Source organism: Parasteatoda tepidariorum, chromosome 9 (assembly GCF_982258835.1).
Source record: "Parasteatoda tepidariorum strain Cologne lab strain chromosome 9, Ptep-v5.0, whole genome shotgun sequence".
In the NCBI taxonomy this organism is placed as follows: Eukaryota; Metazoa; Arthropoda; class Arachnida; order Araneae; family Theridiidae; genus Parasteatoda; species Parasteatoda tepidariorum.
Window position 1 is genome coordinate 20,706,952 of NC_141763.1, and position 8,653 is coordinate 20,715,604.

The following is an 8,653-nucleotide window of genomic DNA, read 5'->3' on the forward strand; positions in this document are numbered from 1 at the left end:
CTTACGACAACCTTGTGTTTCAACTTTATTTTCATTGTCAAACCTTTTTTCAATGTCGTAAAAATATTGCAATTTCAAACCTTTTCTCCTTAAAGGAAAACTAAATGATTTTTAAATCTTTTTTAAAAAATATTGTTATTTAGGTTAAAAAACAAGCAAATTGTTAACCTTATGTTTTGCATTTTTGTTTGCTGTCATGATTAGGTTAGCAGAAATATTAAGCGAAAACCTTTTTCAAAAGAAACGAAATAAAGCAAATATTAACCTTTTCAGCGAAAATATTAATAAATAATAAGAAAATATTTTGCAAAGGACCTCATTTAAAGGAAAGCAAATAAACGAGCATAAGACCATGTTTTTGGATTGTTTTTTTTAAGGTCTGCGAAAGTACAATAAGAAAACTTTCTTTTAAAGGTTTCTCGACACAAGTATAAGTAATAGTTCTTTTTTAGAAACTTTTTATTCGAAAAATCTCATTAAAATAATAAATGAAATTTTAAAAAATTTGAATCTGGAGTTTAAAATTGAATCTTCAATATTTTTTTACATATTTTTTTTTTCTTATCGAATTTGGCTTTAGGGGTCCTATGCGTTGCGATTCCTTTAAAATGTGTGGCCTTCTCTCGTTCATTTTACCTTATTGCAAACCTTATAACCTTTACCTTATTATGGTATAGCAATAAAATATCCGCGTGAAGAGAATTTTATTTAAAATATTTATGTACAGAAAAAATTCGCCCAACAGTCTATTGTGAGTTAGACTGTCATCGATATTAAGACTCTACGATTTATGACTAAAGAGGAGTGATGGTGAAAATAAAATCAGCATTGTGCACCTACCGCCTTTATTTCCCTGACAAGCTGGTATCCGCTCTAAAGCTGGGTGGATTCAAAACCTAGAGCCACAGTTTTTTTCATCATATCTTTGGAGTGAATTTAAGAACATTTTGTTCACAGAACTCGATGAATAGTGTGCAAAATAAAAGACAGACTCAAATATGCTAATTAATTAGTGCAGGCGATTATTTAAGTTACGAAATTAAACACTAAAATGTGTTTTTTCTGAATAAACATATCTTTTTTCCGACGGATTCAGATTTTGAACCCCCAAAATATAGGGGGCAGCCACAATCTGGGGAATATTGTCCCTATAGTTTGATCATGAGAGTGATCCAAAGTTTGGATGCCTCTATCTTAATTTTTTATTTTGCATATTTCGCCATACATAGAGACCTTTTAAAGCGAGTTAAAAAAAATTTGAACATAATTTTAAAATTCGTTTATCCAAAGATAATTGCATGCAGAAAATAAACTTTAGTAGATATTTATTATTTTTTATTACGCTATTAAATAATAGCTGGAAAATTTTTTATAAGGCCTACAACTATTTATAAAATTTTTATGAACGTAATTTTACATGGCAAAATACAAAATCGAGCTAAATTTTTCGAATTGTTCCTGTGTATATTTAAAATTCGATTTCTCAGAAACTATTCTACCGATTATGCTCAAATTTTGCATTTTGTCATGTGAAATTACATATTTTAAAAGGATGTAAAAATTTTATACCTCTCAATTTAAATTTTGTCACTGCTGTAAAAGATTTTCTCGAAAAAGTTTATAAGTTAGCAGGTATGTAAATGTTCAACCATTCCTGAAATTTTGCAGCAGTTTTATCGTGTCAAGAATTTTTTCTATACATTATGGACAAAACACTGTTGAAAATAAAAATTTAAAATAAAAAAATGTAAAAGGAACTAATAAAGTGAAAAACAAGTTTCTCTAAAGGGGGGGGGGAGGCTAAAAGTCTGTTTAATTAAATTTTAATTAAGTCGTTCAAAAAAATCGGAAGATAGTATTTTAAATCTGTTCTCTTTCTTTTAACGTCTTATTTGAATTATCAAACAAATATACGTCTAAAATACATAAAATTAAAATGGAAAAGCAATAAATGAAATTTTAAACGAAGTTCTTTTAAAAGCTAGAAAAACTTCTATTAGCATTATTGTTCCGAAACTGTGAGGCAATGTTTAATGTTCAAACTTCAATATTCTTATTCAATTAAAAATAATAATAAAAATGAAATAAAATAAAAAAAATAATCTCACTAAATTTAACTTTTTAAAATTATTGTAAACCCCTGATTCTCCTCCCTCTCAAAATACTGTCTTGAAAACTGCTGCTTACGTCATGCGCAACTTTGCACTAATATTACTGCTGCTGATCATTTACACTTTCGGAGTTTACATGCTTGATTTAAGTTTGAAATTGAAGTTTCTTAATGATATTCTGTTTTATTGTTCCAAGTTTAAGATATTTCCCTTTTGATATAAGAAGTAGGTACATAGTTTAATCCCATTTCATTTGTTTTATTAAGTATTTAATTTACGCATTGTTATTTGTTTTTTTAAGATTATCAATTAATATTAACTCAATTTAAAACTTAAATTTATGCTTGGAACGGCCTTACCCAAAGGACATTAAACGGTTATTATGCTCCCTTCTTAATTTCAGTAAGTTTCAAGTAAACACTGAAACTATAATTTAAATTTAATTATCAATATTTTAATTTATTACTGTTATTACTATTTTACCTTAATTATTATTATTATTATATTTTTGGATGCATGAGTTGCCGATAGATTCAAGTAAATAGCTTTACAATACATTTATAGTTATTATAAAAAATGGAAATTAGCACTATAGTTAGATTTACATTAATACCAAAATATAGCTCAACACATAAAAATAATATTTCAGAAATTGAAGATTTTTCCATATTAAAAAGTTTTATGAGGCTCCAGACTACTTATCAAGATTTTAAAATAGAAACTGCGTATTACTATAATTTGATTCTAATTTTTGCCAAACGTAGCATTTATAATATTTTCTTAACCCACTTTCGAGTGTATCTATGGCTAGAAGATTGTACTTGTAATTTCGGTAACTTTCCGATTAGCTTAAGCAATTTTGATTTCAAGACAGGATAATATATGTTTTATTCGTTTTTTAATCACCATAAGTAGAATTGATTGCTTACAGAAATAATTGTGATTCATTTTGAAATTGGAATTCATTTGAGAAATTTGATCTCTATAATTGATCAAAAATCGTCGAATACTGTCAAGTTTCGAATAATGTCCATAAAAATTTTTGTGACCAGTTCTAAGACACCCTAGTTCAGTTTGTTTTAGGCGATAGTTCGGGTTCAACATGGAAGATAACGTGATCGATTGTAGCGGCTCATGGGTATCTACTAATTGATGGATTGCTTCTACCACAAAATTTTCGGAACTTGAATGTAGTTTATCTATTGATTCGACTTCGTATTTATGTATAGTGCGAAGCAAAATTACTCGGCTTAAATAACTTTCAATCTAATATGTGAATTTTTTACGTCTTGAGTCTCAATTTTATTTTGTTCGAGGACATAATCTTGTACATGCTAATTAATTTATATAAACGATATTTTAAGTTACAAAACCAGGGGAAAAAAAAAAAAAACATTTTTTCTTCTCCGATGGATTTGAATTTTTGATCCTCAACATATGGAAGGTAGTCAATATTTTAAAAGTTTTCCAGCCTGAAAATATTGCCAAAGTTGTTGAGGCAGGAGAGCGATTGAATGTTTGGATCTCTTAATGTTAACAAAACTTTTTGAGCATTTCACTAGATTTGAAAAACTTTTTTAAGCGAATCATGAAGTTTTTACACACTATTATAAGATTCGTTCATCCAAAGATAATTCTATGCGAAAAATAACCTTAAATAAATATTATTTTTTATTTTATTTGCTAATTGTCGAAAACACTTTTCATTGCAAAATATAGAAAAAAAATTTCATAATTTTTAAGAAAGTAACTTTAAAGGCAAAATGAGAAATTTGAATGAAATCGGACTACTAGTTTCCAATTAGTCCAATTTTAAAAAAAAAATTTATTTATGTAAAATTCGATTTCTGAAGAACTCTTCGATTGATTTCATTCAAATTTTAAATTTGCTTTAAAAGTTATACAAGGCAAACTTTGCAAAAAGGAATTTTAACATTAAGTTATTCAAACTTTCTACCGTTCTCCTTCATAAACTGTTGATACCATATTTTGCAGATGGCAGTTGCTTCTCCTGTTTTAAGGGTCTAGGAGCTGAATTCCTCATAAAGTTAGACATTCAAACAACTAAGATCGAGTTGTAGTATATACATTGAAGTCCGATCAATAGATAAAATATTTTCAGGGGTTTCCCTTTCTTGCGCCCTGTTCATACATAAATGCATACATCGTTATTACATAGCACATGAATACATGCGTACATATATTGAACATAAATTGTGTATATACGTACAAACATACGGGAGTACAAATATACCCACATTTACATAGATACATATATACATTATACTATGTATATTCATATAAAGTATGTGTGTCCCGCAGTGGACTGATCGTTAAGACACGGTTCCCAGCAGATCACCGAAGTCAAGCATCACTGGCTACGGTCAGTGTGCGGATGGGTGACCACTTGGATCAGACTGCGTAGGGCCCGAGAGTGTGCGGTATTGGTCCTCGTTATACTGTTCTACCGTAAAGTGCTCGACTTCGAGTGCAGGTCGTCGGGTTACCGAAGCGGGGGTGCCATCCCCTCTGCAGAGGATCAAAATTGTGATTTCATGTCTTCGGATCATCCTCAGGGGTGTTTCCCAGACCGTCTCCAATAGCCCATCTTGCAGCTCTAGTGCGACGTTAATTAACTACAACAACAACAATAAAGTATGTGTGTATCTACATATATGTGAATTAACGTACATAAGATTATACATACTTATATGTACTACTTAAAGTATATATACGTATGTACGATACGCATAAAATAAATGGTCCATTCTAAATAATTTTTCATCTAATGATCGTATCTTCACATTTAAGGACTCAATCTTAAAGGTGCGACATATATGCTAATTGATTTGTGTCCACGATATTTTAAGTTATGAAATCAGACACAAAAACATACTTTCTCTGAACAGAACTGTTTTATGGTGTTACTTGGGTTTTTGTCTCTCAAATTATAGGGATGGCCGCAATCTGGAAAAATATAATCCCAATAGTTCTAGTCAGAAGAGCGGTTAAAAGTTCGTACCCCTTAATGTTAATATTTTTTACGTATGAGACCACATCTTGAGAGCATCTTATGTGAATTGAAAAAATTTTTGCACTCAATTAAAAAATTCGTTTGTCAAAAGCTAATTCCATGCAAAATATAAATTTTAGTCAAAATAATCATTTTTTATCATTTTATTCAATGATAGTCTAAAAAATTTTGAATTTAAGTTAAAGAATTTTAAATGGCAAAGCACAAAATTTGAACGAAATCAATCGAATAGCTCTTAAAAATGCGACTTTTTCAAAATTCAATTTTTCAGGAACTATTCGATCCATTTTACTCAAATGTTGTATTTTGCCATTCAAAATTTCTTTCTTTAAAATGTTATAAAAAATTATATACTTAATAATCAAAAAATTTCGGCTATTACAAAATAAAATTTAAAAACAGTAAATATTTACTGAAAGTTATATTTTGCAAAGAATTATCTTTGGGTAAACAAAATTTATATTTGTATGCAAAATTACTTTAATTCGTTTTAAAAGTTCTCAGGACATGGTGAAATACGCAAAAAGTAAAATTAACATTAAGGAGTCTAAGCTTTGGACTCAGACCTCACTATTGGGACGATTTATTTCGGATTGCGAATACCCGTTAGACGGCTCTTTTGACCAACCTATTATTGGGACCATATTTCCCAGAGTGCGGCTACCCCCTATATTTTGTGGGTCAGAAATGTGCATCCGTCGAGAAAAGGTAGGTTTTTCAGAGAAAGTACGTTTTATTTTTGTCTAATTTCATAACTTAAAATATGGTTTGCATTAATTAATTAACATATTTGAGATCCTTTTAACTCTTAAGATTGAGTTCAAGAACATAAATATCCGATCATTAGATCATCTCGCAGTAGAGTGAACTTTAAGACACGGTTCCCAGTAGAACACCGAAGTCAAGGATCACTGGCTGTGGTCAGTGCGTGGATGGGTGATCACTTTGATCAACCTACAAAGGAACCAAAGGTGTGCGGTATCTATCCTAATTAAGCTTCTCTACCATTAAGAGCTCGACTTCACGCGCAGGTCGTCTAGGAGGAGGTCCATCCCCTCTGCAGAGGATCAAAATAGTGTAGACATGTCTTCGGATCATCCTCAAGAATGTTTCCCAACTCTACACCAATAGCCCATTGTTCATCGTTAGTACGACATAGACCAACAAAAACAACCGATCATTAGATCAAAAAATTTTCAGAGTAGTCTGCTTTTTGTTTTCAACAAGTAATTTATTCATTCTACGTCCATATGACATACAATGTACTCACGCGTGCATGTACTATTTGCATGTACTGTCTGATAACAATGTTATTCATACAACGATATTTAAAGTAACCACAGATATATAATTATATACTGCGTGTGTATGCATGTATTTTTATTTATACGTGTGCATGCACCTGTATACATATAATGTATGCATGTATTCCTGTACGTACAATATGTATGTACATAGAATTCATATGTATATGCATAAAATTTCATTCAATATACGCAAGTACGCACAAAAAAATTTCCTCTTATTTTTCAGAGAAAGGAGCATATCTGACGAGGAAGTCATTTATTTGAATGAAGATTGTTTCGCTAATTCCTTCATGTTCAATATGTTACGTATTCACTGGTGGTTATTATACCTATAATATCATTTGTTTATGTATTGACGAAATAGTTGATTTAATTATGGTATATCTGTTTTGTATTATTCACTAATGGTTATTATACAGATAATATTTTTATATATAAACAAAATATCTAATATAATTATGGCATATCTGATTTGTACAAATGCACTTGTCATATACTAATTGTTATGATAATCATAATATTTATTTGCTGTTGTGCATTAAAAAATATGTTTGGAATTTCTACATTCATTAAACGATTTTTTTTAAAAAAAATATTTTGTTATTATTAAATTTCCTACATTTATCATATCATGCATATTAAGTAAGAGATAATTAATCAGTTGCATTTCATTTATTTTGACAAAAGAAGATATTTCATGTTAATTTTCTTTGATATACAAAAAACTGAACACTTTTGCACTCATCAAAATTTCTCACACCGCATAAATTTCTGAATAAGAAAGAAGAAAATACGCAGACCCTCTTTGAGTATTACATATATGTTCTATTTATTTTGTGCTTTTATTAATCAAATCGTTAAATAAAATAAAAAATTTCATATTAAACGATATTTTAACTTGTAAATCATTAAGTTCCTACAGCAAAGTAAGTCAGACTTATAAAAAATGACTATTTCCCCCAAAATAAGCAAGCGAAATTGATGGAAAGGAGAATTTTCCCCGGACTGGGAAGCTATAAAAAGTAAAATATAAAACAAATAACGAAACGCGCCGTCATACAATCGTGAGAGAGATGACATCACGTTCAGAATGACGTTTTAGCTGACGTACACTAGCAATACCATTAAATTGCATTGTCAATGAAAATCTTATGACAGGGTAGATTTTAGCTGAGCATACGAAAACGCTGCAAACGGAAACCTTATAATTATGTAGATTTAAGATGATTTTCATCTTAGAACTAGCTTTATTCAAGTTTTTTTTTTTTCCAGCTTGAAAACCCTAAGACAACCTCGTTTTAAGGTTGTTATGTTGAAGGTTGTTTTCCAAGGTTTTGGATTAGGGTAATGTGCGTAGAATAGTGCAGATTGTCGCAGACCTCGTTTTAAGGTTAGAAGGTTTACACGTAAACCGTGTAAAAAACCCTTTTTAGGTTTACATGAAAAGATTTTTGTTGTGTTGAAAAAACCTTATATTGCTATCTGGGATTAGTACATCGATTTTTTTTTCTCTCAGTAGATTGACAGAGCACCTCTCACGCAGAAGTAGAATAACAGTTAAAAATTATTTATTTTTGTCCAACATAATTTTTCGATGCTAATTTTATTTTAGCCCTTTAGAATTTATTTATAATTATTTTTATCACGCCCTCTTATAATTAATTCAAAGAATTGTTCGAACAATTTCAATATCAATTTATTTGAAAGTTTAATGATATACATATCTCAGCTATCACAGTAAGGGTGTAACCTAAAAAAAAGATGCGTATTTAAAACTAAAATCCAATGCCAATGCTACCTGGAAACTACAATACTACTTTTTCGATTTTACTTATTTTTAAAGCCGATTGTCTGCTATTACTATGAGATATGAATTTACTTTGAAAATCCATGGTTTGGCAAGAATAAGGAAAGCAGAAGTTGGGCTAAACCGGATAATCGAAGTTCGAAAAAAAATTAATTTACCTTCAAAAGTAAAGCCATACCACTTTTAAAATATTTATTTTTGGAATCGAAGTTCTAATTCGAATGAAAATTTAAACAATTTTATAACGAATATTCAATTGTTGTAATTTTTTTCCCGTAGTAGTTTATATTCATCGCACTGGAGCTGCACACTGACGACGATGTGGGAAACTTCTCTGAAGGTGTACCGAAGACATATGTCTTCGGCATGGCATATGCCGTCACAATTTTGATCC

General features: G+C 30.0%; 1 long non-coding RNA gene across 1 annotated transcript; it reads left to right on the top strand.

Annotated features, from left to right (window-relative positions):
- The first annotated feature begins 2,097 nt into the window (after positions 1–2,097).
- LOC139426789 (uncharacterized) lies at positions 2,098–6,881 on the top strand. The gene is made up of 2 exons (XR_015428855.1): positions 2,098–2,336; positions 6,679–6,881. It is a non-coding gene; the product is annotated as an uncharacterized LOC139426789 (long non-coding RNA).
- Positions 6,882–8,653: the final 1,772 nt, after the last annotated feature.